This window comes from Pristiophorus japonicus, chromosome 16 (genome assembly GCF_044704955.1).
Source record: "Pristiophorus japonicus isolate sPriJap1 chromosome 16, sPriJap1.hap1, whole genome shotgun sequence".
NCBI lineage: Eukaryota > Metazoa > Chordata > Chondrichthyes > Pristiophoridae > Pristiophorus > Pristiophorus japonicus.
Window position 1 is genome coordinate 138,919 of NC_091992.1, and position 23,183 is coordinate 162,101.

At 47.3% G+C, this 23,183-nt stretch overlaps 1 protein-coding gene across 4 annotated transcripts in view; it reads right to left on the bottom strand.

Moving 5' to 3' along the window:
- Positions 1–23,183, bottom strand: part of p2rx5 (purinergic receptor P2X, ligand-gated ion channel, 5) — a 135,033-nt gene that overhangs the window by 62,413 nt on the left and 49,437 nt on the right. The gene's annotated exons all lie outside the window — the stretch shown is intronic.

Sequence of the window (23,183 nt, forward strand, 5' to 3'; positions counted from 1 at the left end):
GGAAGGGAAGAGGCAGAGGTAGCCGAATGATGGTCTCAATCTTAGAGACTGTAAGACTACAGCATTTTCTCCTAATCTTTCTGCCAATAACTGCTTGATTAACCATTTTTAATGACCCAAAATGCTTTCAGTAAAAATGAACTTTTATTCAGTGGGTTATAAATCTGTGAAATTCTCTGCCCCAGAGAGCTGTGAAGGCTGGGTCATTGAATATATTTAACGCAGAGATAGACAGATTTTTGAGCGGATAAGGGAATAAAGGGTTATGGGGAGCGGGCAGGGAAGTGGAGCTGAGCCCATGATCAGATCAGCCATGACCTTATTAAATGGCGGAACTGGCTCGAGGGGCCAAATGGCCTACTCCTGCTCCTATTTCTTATGTTCTTATATTTTAAGATATCTCACAGATGCAATCTCCACTTTCCCACAGGCAGTAGGAAATGTCCTTGAATTTGAACTGGGGGGGATGGGATGGGAGGGGATGTGGGGGGAGAGCGATACAAGGAAGTGGTCAGAGATGGCCTTATCTGTGATTGACATGGAATTAGTGAGACCACAAGAGATGGCAAGGTCAAGGGACTGGCCGTGAATATGGGTTGGGGAGTTCATATGGAGGGAGAGATTAAGGGAGGACAGGAGGCTAGTGACCTCAGAGGAGAGAGAGAATGATGAATTAAGATGGAGGTTGAAATCCCCGAGGATGAGAAGTCGCTCGGTGCAGAGGCAGTGGGAGGAAAGCAGTGAAGAAATATCGGTAATAAAATTCTTGTACTTGGGTGGTAGAGAACGAGGATTTTAAATGAGAGGTGAGAGGGGTGGAATAAGGTGAGATGCCAAAAGGAGGAGAAAGTGTCGGAGGAGTACGGGGACAGACCATGGTGTGATTTGGTGATGAGAGCCACACCTCCACCATGGTGGTCTGGGCGGGGAAAGTGGTGGAAGGCGTAGCCAGGTGGGGAGGCTTCATTTAGGGGGAAGGTGTCATCGCCCCTCAACCAGGTTTCCGTCAGGGCCATGATGTCGATGCAATCATCCACAATAAGCTCATGGATGGCAAGGGCCTTGGTCGCAGGGGAACGGACATTCTGGAGGGACATATGGAGAGGCTCGGTGATGGCTGATCCACTGCCTGTGTCCACAGGGTCAGCGCTGGGGGTGGGAAGCTGTACGGAGAGGAGATTGGCAAGATTAGCCCCCCGCAAGCAAGCTGGGTCGCAAGGTTGGCCAGAGAGTAGGATGGGACAGTTGGGGTTGCTGCTCGTAAGGAGGCAGCGATGAGTGTCTCGTTGGGCCTACGTAGGATGCCAAGAAAGGCACAGAGGGAAGCTGTAGGCTCATCTAGGAGGGAGTCAAGCCTGGGATGGCAGCAGGAGAGTAGGAAGGTCAAAGAGTAATTGTCATGTATGTATGCTTGGGTTTACTAGCCACCAGGTGGTGCCACTGTCAGAGGTCATTGGGCTGTGCGCACGTGTGTGCGGCCCAGGTATAAAAGGCCAGTCATCTTGTAATGTAATCACTTTGAGCCCTAATAAAGTAGAGCCAGGTTTGTACCTGTTCGGAGTTTACAGTATTCAGTCTATTGAGTTATTGCATCCACAACATTTGGCGATGAGGTAACAAGAACCTTCGCATGCAAAAATGAGCATAATTGGAATTCTGGAGTGATTCGTGGAGGGAGAAGATTGGGCAGTCTATGTAGCCCGCTTGAACCAGTACTTTGTGGCCAACAAAATGGAGGAAGAGGCAGACGCCGGGCGGTCCTCCTCACAGTTTGCGGTCCGAAAATATATGGGCTCAAAGAATCTCCTCTCCCCCTGAAGTCCAACGGATAAGGACTATGAAACATTGTGTGCTCTGGTACGTGACATAAGAACATAAGAACATAAGAATTAGGAACAGGAGTAGGCCATCTAGCCCCTCGAGCTTGCTCCACCATTCAACCAAAAAAAACTTGACCATCTCAAACCAGATGAAGGCATCATCATCTCAAGATATCGATTCTATACCCACGTTCGTTCTGAGGGCCAGGATGTATCGGAATTCGTTGCCGACCTAAGACGTCTAGCTGGACCATGTAAGATCGAAACTGCGTTGGCAGATATGCTGTGGGACTTCTTTGTAATCGGCATCAACCACGAGATGATCCTGCGTAAGCTACTGGCGGCGGAGATGCTGGATTTGAGCAAGGCCATCACAGTTGCCCAATCATGCATGACAGACAAAAGCTTAAAGCAGATATCATTGAAAAATCGGAACTCGGCAAGTACTGTAAACAGGATAGTATCATCGTTTGGCAGAGCTGCATATGGCAGGGCCTACCCATCTGCTTACACGAAACCTGTGGCTGCTCAAAGTCCGCCAACGAGAATTAATCTGATATCACCGTGTTGGTGTTATGGGGAAATCATCGGCATCATCAGTGTCGGTTTAAACAGTATATTTTTCGAGAGTAGAGCATCTCCAGCACATGTGACCACAACTGAGCAAGCGTGCTGCGACACACCACATAGAGGATGATGACCAGTCTAGCTCGGATCCGGATATGCAATCCGAGATACCAGAGGAGGAAGTGTATGTGTTAAGTTTAAGAATAACTCCATGAGACTGTGTTGTAAGCTGAAACCATTGTGACCTTGGTCTCTTTAATCTAACTCCAAAGTGAGGCACCAGTGTGGTGGATTGTCTTTTATACCTGCTTGCCCCAGAGTGCACAGGTGACCCTTAGGTCTCCCACAGGTGTGCCCCCTAGTGGCAAGTCTTACACATTGGTGAGGTTTGCATATATAAGGTCACTTCCCCCCAAAGTCTTATGTACAAGTTATTTACAGGTTGAGGCGATCTGGTGCTCTGCGTTCCCGGGTCGATCGCCTGAGTTGAAGTCCTGGCATGGGTGAGTTGATCGGATCATTGCTGCACGGCAGCGCGGCTGGTCTGGTCGGACTGTCGGGCATGGTGGGTTCATCCTTGTGGTTGACAGTGAGGTCGATTGCTGGTTAGGTGTGTGTTGGTGGATCATAGATGGTAAAGCCTTCTTCAAACTGTTCTTGGTTGTCAGTGAATCGCAGTTTGGTCTGATCTAAGTGCTTTCTGCACATTTGCCCATTCAACAGTTTAACAACAAACACTCTATTCCCCTCCTTGGCTAAAACAGTGCCAGCAATCCATTTGGGACCATGACCGTAATTGAGAACAAACACAGGATTATTAACCTCAATGTCACGCGATACAGCCGCGCGATCGTGGTGCACGTTATGCCGGTGCCGTCGGGTTTCTACGTGATCATTGAGATCCGGGTGGACAAAGGAGAGCCTGGTTTCCCCCTGCTTCATTAACAATTCTGCAGGGGGAACCATGGTGAGCGAGTGGGGGCGCGTCCGGTAGCTGAACAGGACCCGAGACAACCGGGTCTGCAAGGAGCCATCCGTTAAGCATTTCAAGCTCTGCTTGATGGTTTAGACTGCCTGTTCCGCTTGACCATTCGATGCCGGTTTGAATGGGGCAGACCTGACATGCTTAATGCCATTGCAGGTCATGAACTCGTTGAATTCCAAGCTGGTGAAACATGGTCCATTGTCACTAACAAGGACGTTGGACAAACCATGGGTGGCGAACATGGCCCAGAGGCTTTCTGTTACACTCATAATAAATGGTCAGTCTGAGAACTGTGTGTAATGAGCAAGTGTGACCTTAGCTCCTTTATTAAGATTCCAGAGTGCAGGTACCTCATGGGTGACCTGTTTATATACTGTGCTCCCAAGGGATGCTGGGATCCCTTGGGGCTCCAATAGGTAGGCCCTCTGGTGGTCAGGTGTGATGCAGGTTACAAAAGGTTAAATACATAACACTTTCAATGATGGCAGTGAACATAGAAACATAGAAACATAGAAAATAGGTGCAGGAGTAGGCCATTCAGCCCTTCGAGCCTGCACCGCCATTCAATAAGATCATGGCTGATCATTCCTTCAGTACCCCTTTCCTGCTTTCTCTCCATACCCCTTGATCCCTTTAGTTGCAAGGGCCATATCTAACTCCCTCTTGAATATATATCCAATGAACTGGCATCAACAACTCTCTGCGGCAGGGAATTCCACAGGTTAACAACTCTCTGAGTGAAGAAGTTTCTCCTCATCTCAGTCCTAAATGGCTTACCCCACATCATTAGACTGTGTCCCCTGGTTCTGGACTTCCCCAACATTGGGAACATTCTTCCTGCATCTAACCTGTCCAGTCCCGTCAGAATTTTATATGTTTCTATGAGATCCCCTCTCATCCTTCTAAACTCCAGTGAATACAGGCCCAGTCGATCCAGTCTCTCCTCATATGTCAGTCCAGCCATCCCGGGAATCAGTCTGGTGAACCTTCGCTGTACTCATTCAATAGCTAGAACATGCTTCCTCAGATTAGGAGACCAAAACTAAACACAATATTTCAGGTGGGGCCTCACTAAGGCCCTGTACAACTGCAGTAAGACCTCCCTGCTCGTATACTCAAATCCCCTAGCTATGAAGGCCAACATACCATTTGCCTTCTTCACCTCCCGCTTTCAATGACTGATGAACCACCTCCCCTTTTCCTAATCTGCCGCCATTCAGACAATATTCTGCCTTTGTGTTTTTCCCACCAAAGTGGATAACCTCACATTTATCCATATTATACTGCATCTGCCATGCATTTGCCCACTCACCTAACCTGTCCAAGTCACCCTGCAGCCTCTTAGCGTCCTCCTCACAGCTCTCACTGCCACCCAGTTTAGGGTTAAGGTTAGGGTTCTGCAAACTTGGAGATATTACACTCAATTCCTTCATCTAAATCATTAATGTATATTGTAAATAGCTGGGGTCCCAGCACGGAGCCCTGCGGCACCCCACTAGTCACTACCTGCCATTCTGAAAAGGACCCATTTATCCCGACTCTCTGCTTCCTGTCTGCCAACCAGTTCTCTATCCACTTCAGTACATTACCCCCAATACCATGTGCTTTAATTTTGCACGAATCTCTTGTGTGTGACCTTGTCAAAAGCCTTTTGAAAGTCCAAATACACCACATCCACTGGTTCTCCCTTGTCCACTCTACTCGTTACATCCTCAAAAAATTCCAGAAGATTCGTCAAGCATGATTTCCCTTTCATAAATCCATGTTGACTTGGACTGATCCTGTCACTGCTTTCCAAATGCACTGCTATTTCATCTTTAATAATTGATTCCAACATTTTCCCCACTGCTGATGTCAAGCTAACCGGTCTATAATTACCCATTTTCTCCCTCACTCCTTTTTTAAAAAGTGGTGTTATATTAGCTACCCTCCAGCCCATAGGAACCGACCCAGAGTCGATACTGTTGGAAAATGACTACCAATGCATCCACTATTTCTAGGGCCACTTCCTTAAGTACTCTGGAATGCAGACTATCAGGCCTCGGGGATTTATCTGCATTCAATCCCATCAATTTCCCTAACACAATTTCCCGACTAATAAGGATATCCTTCAGTTCCTCCTTCTCACTAGACCCCCGGAAGATTATTTGTGTCTTCCTTCGTAAGACAGAACCAAAGTATTTGTTCAACTGGTCTGCCATTTCTTTGTTCCCCAAGGGACCTACGTTTGTCTTCACTAATCTTTTCTCTTCACATATCTATAGAAGCTTTAGCAGTCAGTTTTTATGTTCCCGGCAAGCTTCCTCTCATACTCTATTACCCCCCTGCATCTCCACTAGGACACTAGACCAGCTCCCATGGAGGACACAGATTTTTACCAAGGACAGTAAAGGATCCTGGCTGGTCCAGGTCCTGATGTGGCGGGCCGTAACGGGGGACTTCTTGTTCTCAAATGCCTCTATGGCCATGAGCAAGTCCGCTGGCTGTGCCATTTACATCCTGGTGGTGGGCAATGGTAGCCGACTGAGAGCATCTACGCAGTTCTCTGTGCCCGATCTGTGGCAGATTACATAGTTGTATGCCGACAGCATGAACACCCATCTTTGGATGCGGGCAGAGGCAATGGTATTAATCCCTTTGCTCTCCGAGAACAGCGATATGAGCGGCTTGTGATCGGTTTCAAGCTCGAACTTGAGGCCAAATAAGTACTGGTGCATTTTTCTTACCCCGTAAACGCACGCCAGAGCCTCTTTTTCAACCATGCTGTAGGCCCTTTCGGCCTTGTACAAACTCCTGGGTGCATTTGCAACTGGTTGCATAATTCCCGATTCATTAGGCTGTTGTAACACACACCCGACCCCATATGACGATGCATCGCAAACTAATACCAATCGTTTACATGGATTATAGCGGACAAGCAGTTTGTTAGAACACAATAAGTTTCTGGCTTTCTTAAAGGCAGCCTCTTGTGAATTCCCCCATACCCAGTCGTCTCCCTTGTGCAGTAGCGCATGCAGGGGTTCTAGCCTGGTGCTTAACCTAGGTAGGAAATTACCAAAGTAGTTTAGGATTCCCAGAAACAACCGCAGCTCCGTCACGTTCCATGGTCGCGTGCATTCTTGATGGCCTCCGTCTTGGCGTCGGTGTGTCTGATGCTGTCTGCTGCGATTCTCCTTCCTAAGAATTCGACGTCCTGTGCCAGGAAAATACACCAAGCATTTCAACCTGAGCCCCACGCGATCCAACCGACTAAGAACCTCCTCCAGGTTCTTCAAATGCTCCATGGTGTTCTGACCTGAAACCAATATGTCGTCCTGGAAGACCACTGTGCAAGGAACCGACTTTAGCAGGCTCTCCATGTTCCGCTGGAAGATCGCTGTGGCCGACCAGATCCCAAACGGGTACCGGTTGTAGATAAACAGACCTTTGTGCATGTTGATGCAGGTGAGGCCTTTCGAAGACTCCTCCAGCTCCTGCGTCATGTAGGCCGAGGTCAGGTCCAGCTTAGTGAATGTCTTCCCTCCAGCCAGGGTCGCGAATATGTCGTCTGCCTTGGGTAGCGGGTACTAGTCCTGCGCGAAAAACGGTTAATCGTTACTTTATAGTCCCTGCAAATTCTAACCGTACCATCCTCCTTGAGTACCGGAACAATTGGACTGGCCCAGTCGTTGAACTCAACCGGTGCGATGATGCCTTCACGTTGCAGCCTGTCCAGCTCGATTTCCACTTTTTCACGCATCATGTACGCTACCGCCCGAGCCTTATGGTGGATGGGTCACGTACCAGGAACCAAATGGATCTGCACTTTCGCCCCCGAAAAGCTTCCAATGAATGCCTGGCTCGAATAATGAAGGGAACTTGCTTAGAACCTGGGTACATGCGTGTCATCGATGGACAAAAGCGCTTGGATGTCATCCCAGTTCCAGCGGATTTTCCCCAGCCAGCTTCTGCCAAACAACGTGGAGCCATCCTCTGGCACAATCCACAGCGGGAGTTCGTGTACTGCTCCATCATAGGAGAAGTTGACTTCAGCACTGCCAATTACAGGGATTAGTTCCTTGGTGTAAGTCCTTAGTTTGGTGTGAATGGGGCTGAGCTTGGGCCTGTGTGCCTTCTTTCCCCACAGCCTGTCGAAGGCTGTTTTACTCATTATGAACTGACTTGCCCCCGTGTCCAGCTCCATAGACACTAGAATACCGTTCAGTTCAACTTTCAACATTATTGGTGGGCATTTCATCGTGAACGTGTATACCCCATACATCTCTGCCTCCTCAGTACAAGTTTCCAATTCCGTCTGATCCACTGTGAATTGATCTTCCTCTGCAACATGGTGGTTTGCAGGGTTTGCAGCTCGCCTGCACATTCGTTGGAGGTGTCCCATTGTTCTGCAGCCGTTGCACGCATAGTGCTTAAAGCGGCATTGATGGGGCCGATGATTCGGAGTTTCTGCAGTCAACAGTTTGCGAAGGATTGTCTCATGTCTGATGCCCAGTACAAAAAAGCCTCTGAGCATTTGTTCAAGGAATCACTCAAACTCACAATGTGCTGCAAGGTGCCTTAGTTCGGCGACGTAGCTCACCATTTCCTGGCCCTCCAATCATTGACACGTGTAGAACCGATATTTCGTCATCAAAACACTTTCCTTAGGAGTTAGGTGCTCCCAGACTAGCGTACACAATTCTTCGTAGGATTTCTCTGTTGGTTTTGCCAAGGCCAGGAGGTTCTTCATGAGGCCATAGGTTGTTGCCCCACAGACAGTAAGGAGGATCGCCCTTTGTTTGGTAGTGTTCTCGTTCCCTTCCAGCTCGTTGGCCACGAAGTATTGGTTGAGTCTCTCCATGATGGCCTCCCAATCGTCCCCTTCTGAGAACTTCTCCAGGATGCCGAATGTTCTTTACATTTTTGCGCGGTTGTTCGTTACCTCGTCGCCAATTGTTACACTCATAATAAATGGTCAGACTGAGTACTGTGTGTAATGAGCAAATGTGACCTTAGCTCCTTTATTAAGATTCCAGAGTGCAGGTACCTCGTGGGTGGCCTGCTTATAGACTGTGCTCCCAAGGGATGCTGGGATCCCTTGGGACTCGAACAGGTAGGCCCGCTGGTGGTCAGGTGTGATGCAGGTTACAAGGGGTTAAATACATAACACTTTCAATGGTGGCAGTGAACATAGAAACATAAAAAATAGGTGCAGAAGTAGGCCATTCGGCCCTTTGAGCCTGCACCACCATTCAATAAGATCATGGCTGATCATTCCCTCAGTACCCCTTTCCTGCTTTCTCTCCATACCCCTTGATCCCTTTAGCCATAAGGGCCATATCTAACTCCCTCTTGAATATATCCAATGAACTGGCATCAACAACACTCTGAGGTAGGGAATTCCACAGGTTAACAACTCTCTGAGTGAAGAAGTTTCTCCTCATCTCAGTCCTAAATGGCTTACCCCACATCATTAGACTGTGTCCCCAGTTCTGGACTTCCCCAACATTGGGAACATTCTTCCTGCATCTAACCTGTCCAGTCCCGTCAGAATTTTATATGTTTCTATGAGATCCCCTCTCATCCTTCTAAACTCCAGTGAATACAGGCCCAGTCGATCCAGTCTCTCCTCATATGTCAGTCCAGCCATCCCGGGAATCAGTCTGGTGAACCTTCGCTGTACTCCCTCAATAGCAAGAACGTCTTTCCTCAGATTAGGAGACCACAATATTTCAGGTGGGGCCTCACCAAGGTCCTGTACCATTGCAGCAAGACCTCCCTGCTCCTATACTCAAATCTTCTAGCTATGAAGGCCAACATACCATTTGCCTTCTTCACCGCCTGCTGTACCTGCATGCCAACTTTCAATGACTGATGTACCATGACACCCAGGTCTCGTTGCATCTCACCTTTTCCTTATCTGCCACCATTCAGATAATATTCTGTCTTTGTGTTTTTGCCCCCAAAGTGGATAATCTCACATTTATCCACATTATACTGCATCTGCCATGCATTTGCCCATTCACCTAACCTGTCCAAGTCACCCTGCAGCCTCTTAGCGTCCTCCTCACAGCTCACACCGCCACCCAGTTTAGTGTCATCTGCAAACTTGGAGATATTACACTCAATTTCTTCATCTAAATCATTAATGTATATTGTAAATAGCTGGGGTCCCAGCACTGAGCCCTGAGGCACCCCACTAGTCACTACTTGCCATTCTGAAAAAGACCCATTTATTCCAACTCTCTGCTTCCTGTCTGCCAACCTGTTCTCTATCCACGTCAGTACATTACCTCCAATACCATGTGCTTTAATTTTGCACACCAATCTCTTGTGTGGGATCTTGTCAAAAGCCTTTGTAAAGTCCAAATACACCACATCCACTGGTTCTCCCTTGTTCACTCTACTAGTTACATCCTCAAAACATTCCAGAAGATTTGTCAAGCATGATTTCCATTTCATAAATCCATGTTGACTTGGACCGCTCCTGTCACTGCTTTCCAAATGCACTGCTATTTCATCTTTAATAATTGATTCCAACATTTTCCCCACTACTGATGTCAAGCTAATATAATTACCCATTTTCTCTCTCCCTCCTGTTTTAAAAAGTGGTGTTACATTAGCTGCCCTCCAGTCCATAGGAACTGACCGAAAGTCGATAGACTGTTAGAAAATGACTACCAATGCATCCACTATTTCGAGGGCCACTTCCTTAAGTACTCTGGGATGCAAACTATCAGGGGATTTATCGGCCTTCAATCCCATCAATTTCCCTAACACAATTTCCTGCCTAATAAGGATATCCTTCAGTTCCTCCTTCTCACTAGACCCACGGAAGGTTATTTGTGTCTTCCTTCGTGAAGACAGAACCAAAGTATTTGTTCAACTGGTCTGCCAGTTCTTTGTTCCCCAAGGGACCTACGTTTGTCTTCACTAATCTTTTTCTCTTCACATATCTATAGAAGCTTTTGCAGTCAGTTTTTATGTTCCCGGCAAGCTTTCTCTCATACTCTATTTACCCCCTCCTAATTAAACCCTTTGTCCCCCTCTGACGACATTATTACACATTCAATCCATTTAGAGTAAGCGTTCACTGCTACTAGGAACATCTTTCCTAGAAAAAGGCCAGCAAAATCTGAACCCTGGACCACGGTTTGGAGGGCCATGACCACAGGCTCTGTGGGGCCTCCATGGGTGCATTGCTCAACCCGGAGCAAGTGTTACATTGGTGTACACATGACTCCAATTCTGAGTCAATGCCGGGCCACCAAACGTGCGACCTGGCGATAGCCTTCATCATGACTATGCCTGGGTGGGTATTGTGTAGGTCGCATATAAACGTTTCCCTGCCTTTTTTTGGCAAAACCACGCGATGCCCCCATCGGAGACGATCTGATTGGATGGACGATTCATTCTTACGTCGGTGGAACGGCTTCATTCATCTTGCATTTCCCCGGGAACCGCCGACCAGCTTCCATTTAGGATGCAGCTTTTTACTAGTGATAGCACTGAGTCTTGGCTAGTCTACGTCCTGATCTGGTGAGCCGTGACAGGTGACCCCTCGCTCTCAAAAGCATCCATTACCAGAAGCAAGTCTGGTCATTTCCACCCCGGTGGTGGCCAATAGTAACCGACTGAGGGCGTCAGCGCAGTCTCAGTGCCTGGTCTATGGCGGATTACATAGTCATACGCAGATAACGTTAGTGCCCATCTTTGGATGCGGGACGAAGCATTGGTGTTGATACCTTTGCTTTCTGAGAGCAGTGAAGTAAGCGGTTTGTGGTCGGTTTCGAGCTCGAACCAGAGACCAAATAGATATTGGTGCATTTTCTTAACCCCGTATACACATGCTAACACTTCTTTCTCAACCATACTGTAGGCTCTTTCAGCCTTGGATAAACTTCTGAAAGCATAAGCAATCGGTTGCAGTTTGCCTGACACATTTGCTTGCTGTAACACACAAACGACCCCGTGCGACGACGCATCACAAGCTAGTACTAAACGTTTACAAGGGTCATACAATACAAGTAACTTGTTAGAGCAAAGCAGGTTTCTGGCCTTATTAAAGACTGTCTCTTAAGATTTACCCCAAACCCAGTCGTCATCCTTGCAAGAGTTCCAGCAAAGTGCTCAATCCTGGTAGAAAGCTACCAAAATAGTTGAGGAGTCCCAGGAATGAACACAGCTCCGTCACATTCTGTGGTCTGGGTGCACTCTTGATGGCCTCCGCCTTGGAGTCCGTGGGTCTGATGCCGTCTGCCGCAATCTTTCTCTCCAACAATTCGACCTCTAGCGCCAGGGAAATGCACTTGGAGCATTTCAGCCTGAGTCCCACTCTGTCCAGTCGTTTTAGAACCTCTTCCAGGTTGTGCAAGTGTTCGGTGATGTTGCAACCAGTGATCAAGATGTCATCTTGGAACACCACGTGCATGGAACCGATTTCAACAGACTCTCCATGTTGCTCTGGAAGGTGGCTGCAGCCGAGCGAATCCCAAAGGGGCATCTGTGGTACACGAACAGCCCTTTGTGCGTGTTGATGCACGTCAATTTCTTTGACAGTTCAGCCAGCTCCTGTGTCATGTAAGCAGAGGTTAGATCTAGCTTGGTAATGACTTTCCCCCTGCTAGCATTGCGAATAGGACCTCCACTTTAGGTAGTGGGTATTGGTCCTGTAACGAGACTCGGTTGATCGTTACCTTGTAGTCCCCGCAGATTCTGACCATCCCATCACTCTTTAGCACCGGCACAATTGGACTGGCCCACTCGTTGAACTCGACTGGCGATATGATTCCCTCTCGTTGAAGTCTGTCCAGCTCGATCTCGACTTTCTCTCGCATCCTATATGGGACAGCTTGGGTCTTGCTTCTGCCAAACAGTGTTGGGCCATTGCCTGGTACAGTCCATAGTGGTAAATCATGCACCATTCCGTCATACGATAGTTTAATTGCCGCACTGCCGATAACAGGTATGAGTTCTTTGGTGTAAGTGCGCAGCGTTGTGTGAATCGGGCTCAGTTTTGGCCTCTGTGCCTTGTTGCCCCACAGTTTCTCAAAACCTTCTGGCTCATGATTGATTGACTCGCCTCCGTGTCTAATTCCATGGGGACTGGAATGCCGTTACGTTTAACTTTTAACATTATTGGCGGGCTTTTGGTGGTGAAGGTGTGAACCCCAAACACTTCCTCTTCATCCTCAGTTTGAGTTGCCTCTCCTGCTCATTCAGCGTGATCCGCGCTGGATCGGTCATGCTCTGCTGACTTTGCCACGTGGTGAATCAGAGGTCATTTGCACATTCGCTGGAGGTGCCCCATTGTTCCACAGCCCTTGCACACATAGTGCTTGAATCGACATTGATGGGCTCTATGACTGCCCCCGCAGCGCCAGCAGGGTGTTAATGGATACGCATTCACACCCCACAGCGGCCTCTGAGTCACCCTAGGCCTGGCCTCTGTGGTCGTGTGGGCCCTACCACGTACAGTCCTGCCTACTGAAGGCATTATTTTATGCACAGTACTTGCCGGCGAGCTTCGATGCTGTGAAGATATCTGTTTGGTGTTGTCGCTCGTGGATATGAAAGCCTGGGCTATCGTGATGGCCTTGCTCAGATCTAGGGATTCGGCAGATGGCAGTTTGTGAAGAATGACCTCGTGGTCAATTCCAAGCACGAAAAAGTCCCGCAACATTTCTCCCAAAGATCCGGCAAATTCGCACTGTCCCGCAAGGCATCTTAGGTCGGTGACAAAGCTCACCACATTCTGGTCCTCGGAGCATGTAAAAGCAATACCTGGTCATTAAGATGCTCTCCTTCGGCTTGAGGTGTTCCCGAACCAGCATACACAGTTCTGTGTAAGTCCTATCCATTGGTTTGACCGGTGCCAGCAGATTTTTGACGAGGCCATATATCGAAGACCTACATACGGTGAGGAGAATCACACTGCGCTTGACCGCTGTCTCAGCCGTGTCCAGCTCATTGGCCATGAAGTACTGGTCAACGAAGGCTTCCCAATCATCACCCTCAACAAATCTCTCAAGAATACCAACGGCAGCCATTACCGCGTGAACGTTTGTGATCTGTAACTCGTCGCCAGTTGTTAAGTTCAGAATAACTCCACGAGACTGTGTTGTAAGCTCAAACCATTGTGACCTTGGTCTCTTTAATCTAACTCCAAAATGAGGCAGCAGCATGGTGGATTGTCTTTTATACCTGCTTGCCCCAGGGTGCACAGGTGACTCTTAGGTCTCCCATAGGTGTGCCCCCTAGTGGCAAGTCTTACACATTGGTGAGCTTTGCATACATAACAATATGGACTGTATTCATTCCTAACAAAGAGCCAACCGATAATGATTAATGTAAAACTTAATGGTGTGCCGGTATCGATGGAATTGGACACGGGTGGGAGTCAATCAATAATGAGCCAGAGGACATTCGACAGGCTGTGTGATACTAAGGCTGTGAGGCCTAAGCTGAGTCCAGTCAATGCCAAGTTGCGTACGAACACTAAAGAACTCATAACGGTGATTGGCAGTGCAGTAATCAAGGTGTCGTATGATGGTGCAGTTCACGATTTACCATTATGGATTGTTCCAGGCAATGGTCCAACGCTGTTCAGCAGGAACTGGTTAGAAAAAATCAAATGGAACTGGAACGAGATCAAAACGTTGTCGTTGGAGGATACTCCATGTGCTTAAGTGCTGAGCAAATTCCCCTCGCTGTTTGAACCAGGCATCGGCATTTTCACGGGAGCCAAGGTGCAGATCCACATGGACTCAGATGCAAGACCCGTCCATCATAAAGCTCGGGCAGTTCCATACATAACGAGGGAGAAGGTCAAAATTGAACTGGACAGATTCCAGTGTGAAGGGATCATATCACTGGTCGAATTTAACGAATGGGCCAGCCCCATTGTTCCCGTGATGAAAAGTGATGGCACTGTCAGAATTTGTGGAGACTACAAGGTTACGATCAACCGAGTTTCAAAACAGGATCAATACCCGTTACCGAAGGCTGATGACCTGTTTGCAATGTTAGCCGGAGGAAGTCGTTCACAAAACTGGATCTGACGTCGGCCTACATGACACAGGAGCTGGTCGACACGTCGAAGAAACTTACATGCATCAACACGCATAAAGGACGATTATCTACATAATTGGAATTCGCTCGGCTGCAGCCATATTTCAGAGGAACAGGGAGAGTCTACTGAAGTTTGTCCTCAGAATCGTAGTGTTCCAAGTTGGACTGGTCATGGGTCGTGACTCTGCCGAACATCTGAACAACCTGGAAGAGGTTCTACATCGTCTGAACAAAGTGCGTCTTCATGGCACCGGAAGTCGAGTTTCTGGGGAGGAAAATTGCTGTTGACAGTATCAGGTCTACGGACTCGAAAACCAAGGCCATCAAAAATGCACCCAAGCCTCAGAATGTGATGGAGCTGCATTCGTTCATTGGTCTACTCAACTACTTTGGTAATTTCTTACCTAGATTGAGCACGTTGTTAGAGCCACTGCACATGCTGCTAAGAAAAGGCGACAACTGGGTTTGGGGTGCGTCTCAAGATAGAGCTTTTGAGGAAGCTACTAATCTGCTTTTCTCTAACAAGCTGCTGGTACATTATGATCCGTGTAAGCATCTAGTATTGGCCTGTGATGCTTCGTCATATGGAGTTGGTTGCGTGCTCCAACAAGCTAATGAGTCGGGCAAATTACAACCTGTTGCATATGCTTCAAAAAGTTTGTCAAAGGCAGAAAGAGCCTACAGCATGGTAGAGAAAGAAGCACTAGCCTGTGTGTATGGGGTTAAAAAGATGCATCAGTACCTGTTTGGCCTTTGGTTTGAAACAGATCACAAGCCACTCATTTCATTGTTTTCGGAAAACAAAGGTATCAATACCAATGCATTGTCCCGCATCCAGAGGTGGGCACTGACATTGTCCGCTTATGATTATGTCATTCGCCATAGCCCTGGCACTGAAAATTGTGCCGATGCATTGAGCCATCTGCCGTTGCCCACGCCGGAGGTGGAAACGCCACAACCGGCAGACCTACTGTTAGTCATGGATGCTTTTGAAAGTGAAGGAATCCCTGTCACGGCCCAACAAGTTAAGACCTGGATCAGCCAAGACCCGATATTATCGGTTGTGAAACGTTGTATCCTTATTGGTGATTGGTCTGCCATATCCAGGCAAATGTGTGAGGAGACCAAATCTTACGTCCGTCGCAAAGACAAACTATCCATTCAATCAGATTGTATACTGTGCGGTAATCATATTGTTATGCCTAAGAAAGGCAGAGAGAAAGTTGTACATGATCTACATAGCACGCATCCCGGTATTGTCATGATGAAAGCCATTGCCAGGTCTCATGTATGGTGGCCTGGAATTGACTCTGATCTGGAATCATGTGTGCATCAGTGCAACACTTGCATGCAGCTAAGTAAAGCACCAGTGGAATCGCCGCTGAGTCTTTGGTCGTGGCCGTCCAAACCATGGTCCTGGATCCACATCAACTTTGCAGGTCCCTTCCTGGGAAAGATGTTCTTAGTTGTGGTGGATGCTTATTCCAAGTGGATAGAGTGTACAATCATGTCATCCAGCACATCCACAGCTACCATTGAGAGCCTTCGTATCATGTTTGCTACGCATGGCCTGCCTGACATCGTTGTAAGCGACAACGGATCTTGCTTCACCAGTATGGAGTTTCAAGAGTTCATGAAACTCAATGGTATCAAACATGTGAGGTCAGCACCATTCAAACCCGGATCCAATGGACAAGCAGAGCGTGCTGTCCAAACCATCAAGCAGAGTATGAAACATGTAACTCAAGGTTCACTGCAAACTCGCTTGTCACGAATATTGCTTAGTTACAGGACAAGACCCCATACGCTTACCGGGATCTCCCCTGCTGAACTATTGATGGAGAGGTCTCAAGACCAGGCTCTCTCTTGTCCACCCTGACTTGAATAATCGTGTGGAATACAGACGTCGAAGTCAGCAGTGGTATCATGATTGCACTACTGTGTTACGTGACATTTCTATCAGTGCTCCTGCGTATGTACTGAATTATGGTCAAGGTCCCAAATGGATCGCCGGTACTGTTATGGCCAAGGAGGGTAACAGAGTGTTTATCGTTAAGCTCAAGAATGGGCAGACATGCAGGAAACATGTTGATCAGATAAAGCTGCGGCACATGGATAAACTGGAACAGTCTGAGGAAGACACAATCAGTGACTAACCAATCTACCCTCAGTTATCAGAGGACTCTGCTGTCATCAATGAATCTGGACTTTCAATCCCTGACGTAGTCATTGCCACTCCCATCAGATCGGCTACCCAGCCCCCAGTCATAACAGACTCAGAACACTCGCCCAAGGCTGGAGTTGAGCTGAGACGATCAACTCGGGAGTGGAAAGCCCCGGACCGTCTCAATTTGTAAAAAAAACATTACTAATAGCTTAAAGGAAGATATTGTCCTGTATGTTTGCTTGGGTTTACAAGCCACCAGGTGGCGCCACTGTCGAAGGTCATTGGGCTGTGCGCACGTGTGTGCGGCCCAGGTATAAAAGGCCAGCCATCTTGTAATGTAATCACTTTGGCCCATAATAAAGTAGAGCCAGGTGTGTACCTATTCGGAGTTTACAGTATTCAATCTAATGAGTTATTGCATACACAACAGTAATGAAGGATTGGGGTAGGGATTTGGGAGGGCAGAGTATCCGAGAGAAGAGATGAAAGGAGGCATGACGACAGGAGAGAACTGTCAGAGAGAAAAGGTAGGAGGGGGGAAAAATGGAAAAGTATTGAATGGCTCGGGTTTGGAGTGGGAGCCAAAGTGTGCACACGAATGGACACGGGAAAAGCTCAGGTTACATAGGCCTGTTTAAATGTAGTAGATAATGGGATCCAATAGTAGGTCAAAGTCAGAGGGCCCATGGAAGGACAAAGTTGGGCCAGCATGGAGCATCGACGAACCGCTGTACAAAGCAGGCAAATGAAGTCCAGAAGCCATTTGAAGTGGCGAGATCGAGGAAGGAGAGTCGGTGGCAGTGCAGAAAGATGATGATGCGACTTTGACACAAGTTTGTGGATCGCGGTAGATCGTCGTAAAAACTGCAGCCAGCGACAAGCAAAGTTGAAAACTGGTAGAGGAGTGAACCAGCAGCTGTTCGCAGAGGGTCAGCAGAACTGAAAAACCAGTAGAACGGGTTCAGCAGTGACACAGCCGCAGTTAAAAGGAAACATAAATATTTGCAGCAGAGATGGAGAAGCAGCAGTAATTGTATCTTAGCTCAACCTAGTGGGCTACTGTGGTAATGCAACTGCTGATACTGTAAATACAATAAGTCACATGATGTAATGGAGCCATCTTGTAAAGTGTGTTTGTTAGTGATGCCGTAAGAATATATCGCATTTGGCGACGTAGGATGGCATTTCTGGATTCCCTAGCTGAAATTTTTGTTGTTGGATGTTCCTGCCAACCAACAGAGACTTTGAGAGCTTTTTTGTTTTGCAGAACAGCTAAAAATCCAAAATAAATTACAAACACACTTAGCTGAACAGTCAGTGTCCAGATAGCCACGCCTATGGAAATAGTTCCATCGCGATCGAGAGACCCTCGGAGCATATGTGGAGCAGCTAGAAATGTTTTTCACCGCAAATAGGATCGTCGAAGTCCCCGACGATGAAAGCTGTTACCAGATGATTTTAGAAACAAAACGGACCATTTTCTTGACTGTGTATGAAACCCGTCAAGTCAAAGGACACGCCACTGAATGAGGTTCACAGCACTACAGTCCTGAGCCCCTGGACATTGCTGAAAGTTATTGTTTTGGAATATGAGATTAATTCAATAACGAGAATATCAGTGAGTACATTGTAGCTTTAAAAAAGTTATCCATTCACTGTCATTTCGGAAACTTTCGGTATCGAGCATTGCGTGACCGCTATGTTTGTGGAATGAAAAATGAAGTAATCAAAAGAAAATTGTTGACATCCCCTAACTTGACTTTTGTCAGACAGCTATGTCGATGGATATGGCCGACCAATATTCCCGAGAATTTCACACCATTTCCAGTCAGACAACCGAGGTGAATCGCCTGCAGGTTAAAAATAAAAGGCAGTTGGGCCCCAAGGCCTCAGCACCTGGCCAAAGTAACAGAGCATTGAAGTTAGTGCTACTGGTGCCTAGGATAACACATTGCTCAAAGCTGTCCATTTGTGAAGGCAGAGTGTTTCTTCTGCAAGAAAACTGGGCATCTTGCGAAGGCATGCCGACTGAAGAGTAAACTGACTTTCAAGGCTATAAATAGAAATCGCCAGAGACTACGTAGCATTGAAGAGAAGCAACAGCACAAGGAGGTTCTGGAGATACACGTCATCAGGAGCACAAGGGTATCTAACAACGATTTGTCAAGCATCCTCATCCGAGTAGATGGTGCAGGAACCAGGATACCCATGGAAATCGCCACTGGACCATCCGTCAGTGGAGTACCGGAATCGCTATACAGCTTGAACCTCTCTTATCTCGCATCCACGGGACCTGGCTTGTGCTGGATCGGGATTTTGCCGGACGAGAGGAGGTCACGTTAAATTGGATGGTACAGGTACTGAGCGAGAGGATATTGGGGCTGGTTAGCTTGGGGCTGGGAGTGTGGCAGAGAGATCGTGGCGGGGGCGGGGGATCGCTGGGTCAGGCCAGTGATTGCGGGAGTCAGCAGCGAAGAAGGACTTCAATTTGTTCATGTCGAAGTTGCCAGGAATGGTACCGGATGAGGGGTGGTGCCGGATAAGGGAGTCCAGGATAAAGGAGGTTCAACCTGTATCTCGACAAGTTGAGTGATTTTCCACTGGAGAAATCGAAGATAGAGCTGCAAGGCTACTCAGGAGAGCAAATTCATGTTGTAGGTTGTATCACCGTACCGGTGAAATACAAGGATCAGTTTCAAACCTTGCCTCCATTAGTATTGGCAGGAGACAAGCCTGCCTTAATCGGTAGAAATTGGTTGGGATCACTTAAGCTGGATTGGAGTGAGATTTTTTGTGTTGAAATGAGATTTGCATTGAAGGATGATGTCATCAAGCAGTATCCAAAGGTGTTCCGCAAAACAGGCAGTCCGATCCAAGGCTTCAAGGTGAGTGTCAGGATACAGAAGGATGCTAGACCAATTTACTGCAAGCCATGTCCCGTACCACATGCACTCAAGGAGAAAATTAAGCAAGAACTCAAAAGACTAGAAACTGAGAACATTATCTCTACAGTCAATCTAAGTAATTGGGCTACACCCATTGTTGTTGGACCTAGTCAGATGGTAATGCTGATGCTTATGTCTAGGTTGCCTTCCCCATCACAAGTTGCACCTAATAGGGAAGAAGTGTTCTATTTTTCATTCACTGATGAACTGCCAGTCATAGCTGAAGAGATTGGGAGAGCAACCAAATGTGACCCAGATATGTCAAAGGTATATGATTACATAGCAAATGGCTGGCCAAACCAAGTGTCCGAGAAAGATATTCATCCATACTTCGTTCGTAGGAATGAATTACCAGTGGATAAAGATTGTATCTTGTGGAGTGCAAAAGTAGTTATTCCAAATAAGTTCAGGTCCAAATTATTAGAAGATCTTCATGACCAGCACCTGGGAATGTGCTTGACCAAGAGTTTTGCATGCAGTTACTTATTGTGGCCAGGTTTAGATAAAGATATAGAGTACATCGTGAGTCAGTATACGACATGTCAATCGGTAAGCAAGAAACCATCATCAGTACCACTACAGCCATGGAAATGGCCTCCCAGGGAATGGCAAAAGTTACATGTAGATTTTGCTGAGCTGGAACTACAGCAATTGTTCATTGTGATTCGAAGTTGTTTCCGATGCGGAAAATAACAACAAGTAAAACACTAGACAATTTGTGAAGATTGTTTTCTTCATATGGCCTCCCAGAAGAAATAATGTCTGATAATGGGCCGCAATTTTGTTCAGAAGAATTTGCACAGTTCATGAGCAGAAACGGTGTGAAACATACCAAAGTTCTACCATACGACCCTGCTTCAAATGGTGCAGCAGAGTGCACAGTACAAATTATAAAACGTGCTCTCATCAAGCAAATGTTGGATATAAAATCCAAAGAAACGGCAGTTGTTGTTGGACCACAAACTAGCATATTTTCTAATTACTTATCATAATAATCCTCATACAACTACTGATAAAACACCAGCAGAGTTGTTTCTCAAATGACAGCCACGAACCAAATTCTCGGTGTTAAAGCCAAACTTGACACAGTCAGTAGAAGAGAAACAATTAAGACAGAAAGAGAATCATAACAGAGGTAGAGTAAGAGAGAGAAATGTGAAATTAAATCAGAAGGTTAAAGTGAAGAACCATCACCATAGTTACCGGGGAGAATAGTGAAGATATGTGGCCTTCGCACATATTTGGTCAAGATGTTTGATCATGGACAGGTTAGATGTGTTCACATTGATTGATCATATTTTACCCACAGAGGTGGAAGTAGTTGATGGTTGGGATGATTCGATTATTTCTGATGAGTCAGATAGTCTTATTACAAGTACAGTAGCAGTAGCAAATCCTACATCAGGTGTACTAGAAACAAGTCCAATGAAAGTCAGAATTTAAGTCCAAGTCCGAGTCAGGCAGACAGTCTGAAGTTCTAGAGAGTTCAAATGTAAATCAAGTGTTGCCCTTGGAGGAAAACTTTCCTCAGGATCATCCTAGAATGAGTCTCAGTTCGACACCATGTTTGGAAGGTTCTGTTCGAGAGCGAAGGCATTCTCTTCAAAACAGAAAACCAGTGGTTAAGTTTGATTTCTAAATATGGCAAAATAAGTCCATGGGCTAGAACCCCCACTTTTGTGCTTATTGCCCAAAAATGGGCGTTATTTCTGGCGTGGGCGGTAAAAAAGGGTTTTCAGATCACCGGCTTCTCGCCCATTCTCAAAACACCTAGTTTACATTTTTGAAAATGGGCGTCACCGCAAGCGATATCAAATAGGTGGTAGCGTTAAATTTTTCTGACCTTCTGCCGTAAAGTGTCGCCATCCTTAGCAACGGCATGGCAACGCTTGATTCCCACGATTCTGGAGGTCAAGGGTCACCATGGCATGCGCAGAAGAGGAGACAGAGCGAGGGAGCTCAGAGGCACTGAAATCGTGTGTGGCTGTGGTGTGTGCTTGTCTGGCTGTTGTGGGAGGAACGACGGAGATTCACCAGTAGCAAAAAGCCTACTAAGCACCAAGAACATAGCTCGCACCGAGTTTTTGTTCAACAAATAACATATAAAATGGAAGGGATGGAGGAGACCCTGGAGCTGGTGGCCAGGGATACTGGTGGCAGAGGACTCCCAGTGATCCCGGAGCACCGCACTGTACCCCAAGGTGATGCACCCCCATTGCCAACCACACACCTCGGCCAGGCGGCTTGGAGTCAGAAGGGAAATGGGAAGGGGTAGAAGTGGGGATGAAAAGCGGGGGGGGGCGTTGGTGGGGGGGAGAGAAGGGTTGGTTTGTATAGAAATACTGATGATTTCAGATTAATATTTGGTTGAAATGTTTTTTATTTAACAATACCTTGCAGCACATTGGCTTCACCGTTACACGCTGGTGATTCCTTAACATCATAGGGTATAATCACACTTAACTTCAATCAATGTAAACTTTAACTGTCACCAAGGTGATGCCCACCCTTGATGTATGACCTGCACACCCAGCAGTGTGTCAACCTTGGAAATAACACCAATGTTCTTTCAGGCAAAGCGATCATTGATGAGCTCCTGACATAAGGCTTTTACAGCTATCATGCCACCATGGGCCTTTTCATACGGTCTACAGGGGGGCAGGGGCATGGCTTCAGCGTCAGCCTGATTGTCTGGGCCGATGTCAGCATCCGCCTCTTCGGACTCCTTTTCCTCTCTCTGGTGAGGTGGACTGTCAGACTCATCAGGCAATTCTTGTTCCCTCCTGATAGCCAAGTTGTGCAGCATGGAGCACACCACCACGAATTGAGCTACCTGCTCAGGGTGGTATTGGAGTTCGCCTCCTGAGTGGTCCAGGCATCTAAAGCACTGCTTCAGCACTCCAATGGTTTTCTCCACGATATTGCGAGTTGCTCTGTGGCTATCGTTGTATCGCCTCTCGGCTTCGGTGTGGGTGTCATGCCGTAGGAGCATCAGCCAGGTGGCAAGGCCATATCCTTTGTCCCACAAGCATCCAGCATTGACCTTGTGGCTCATTGTTAAACAAGTCAGACACAGTGCTCTCATGCAGGATGTGCGCATCATGGATGCTGCCTGGAAATTGAGCATTCACTGCCAGTATTCACTGTCCGTACTGCTGATCAACAACAAATGCAACGACAGAAAAAGCTCACGGTGGGCAATTCCGCAAAAGAGCTATTTCCCGCGGGACAATTTCGGGAAGGGGTTTCCGCTGGTCGGTAAGGGGACAGTGCGTGCACGCTACGGCGGGAAAACGGGCAGAGCAGTCCCCTACACCTCTGCGACCCTGAGGAAGGGCAATGTTTAAAATGGCGGCCCCCCTGCGGAGACACGGCAGCCATTCCACACCCACCCGTGGCCGTCACGGGCCTTATAGAGAGGGGCAATTTTGGCCCCAGGATCTTAGCTCAGAAAATCATGATGTAAAATCAGTTTGGTTGGAGCTGAGAAACAATAAAGAGCAGAAAACCCTACTGGGTGGAGACTATAGGCCCCCTAATGGTATTTGTAGTGTTGGGTACAGTATAAAGCAGGGAATTAGAGGCGCATAATGAGGGTAATACAGTAAACCTCATATAAACTGGGCAAACCAAATTTGCAGTAATAGTGC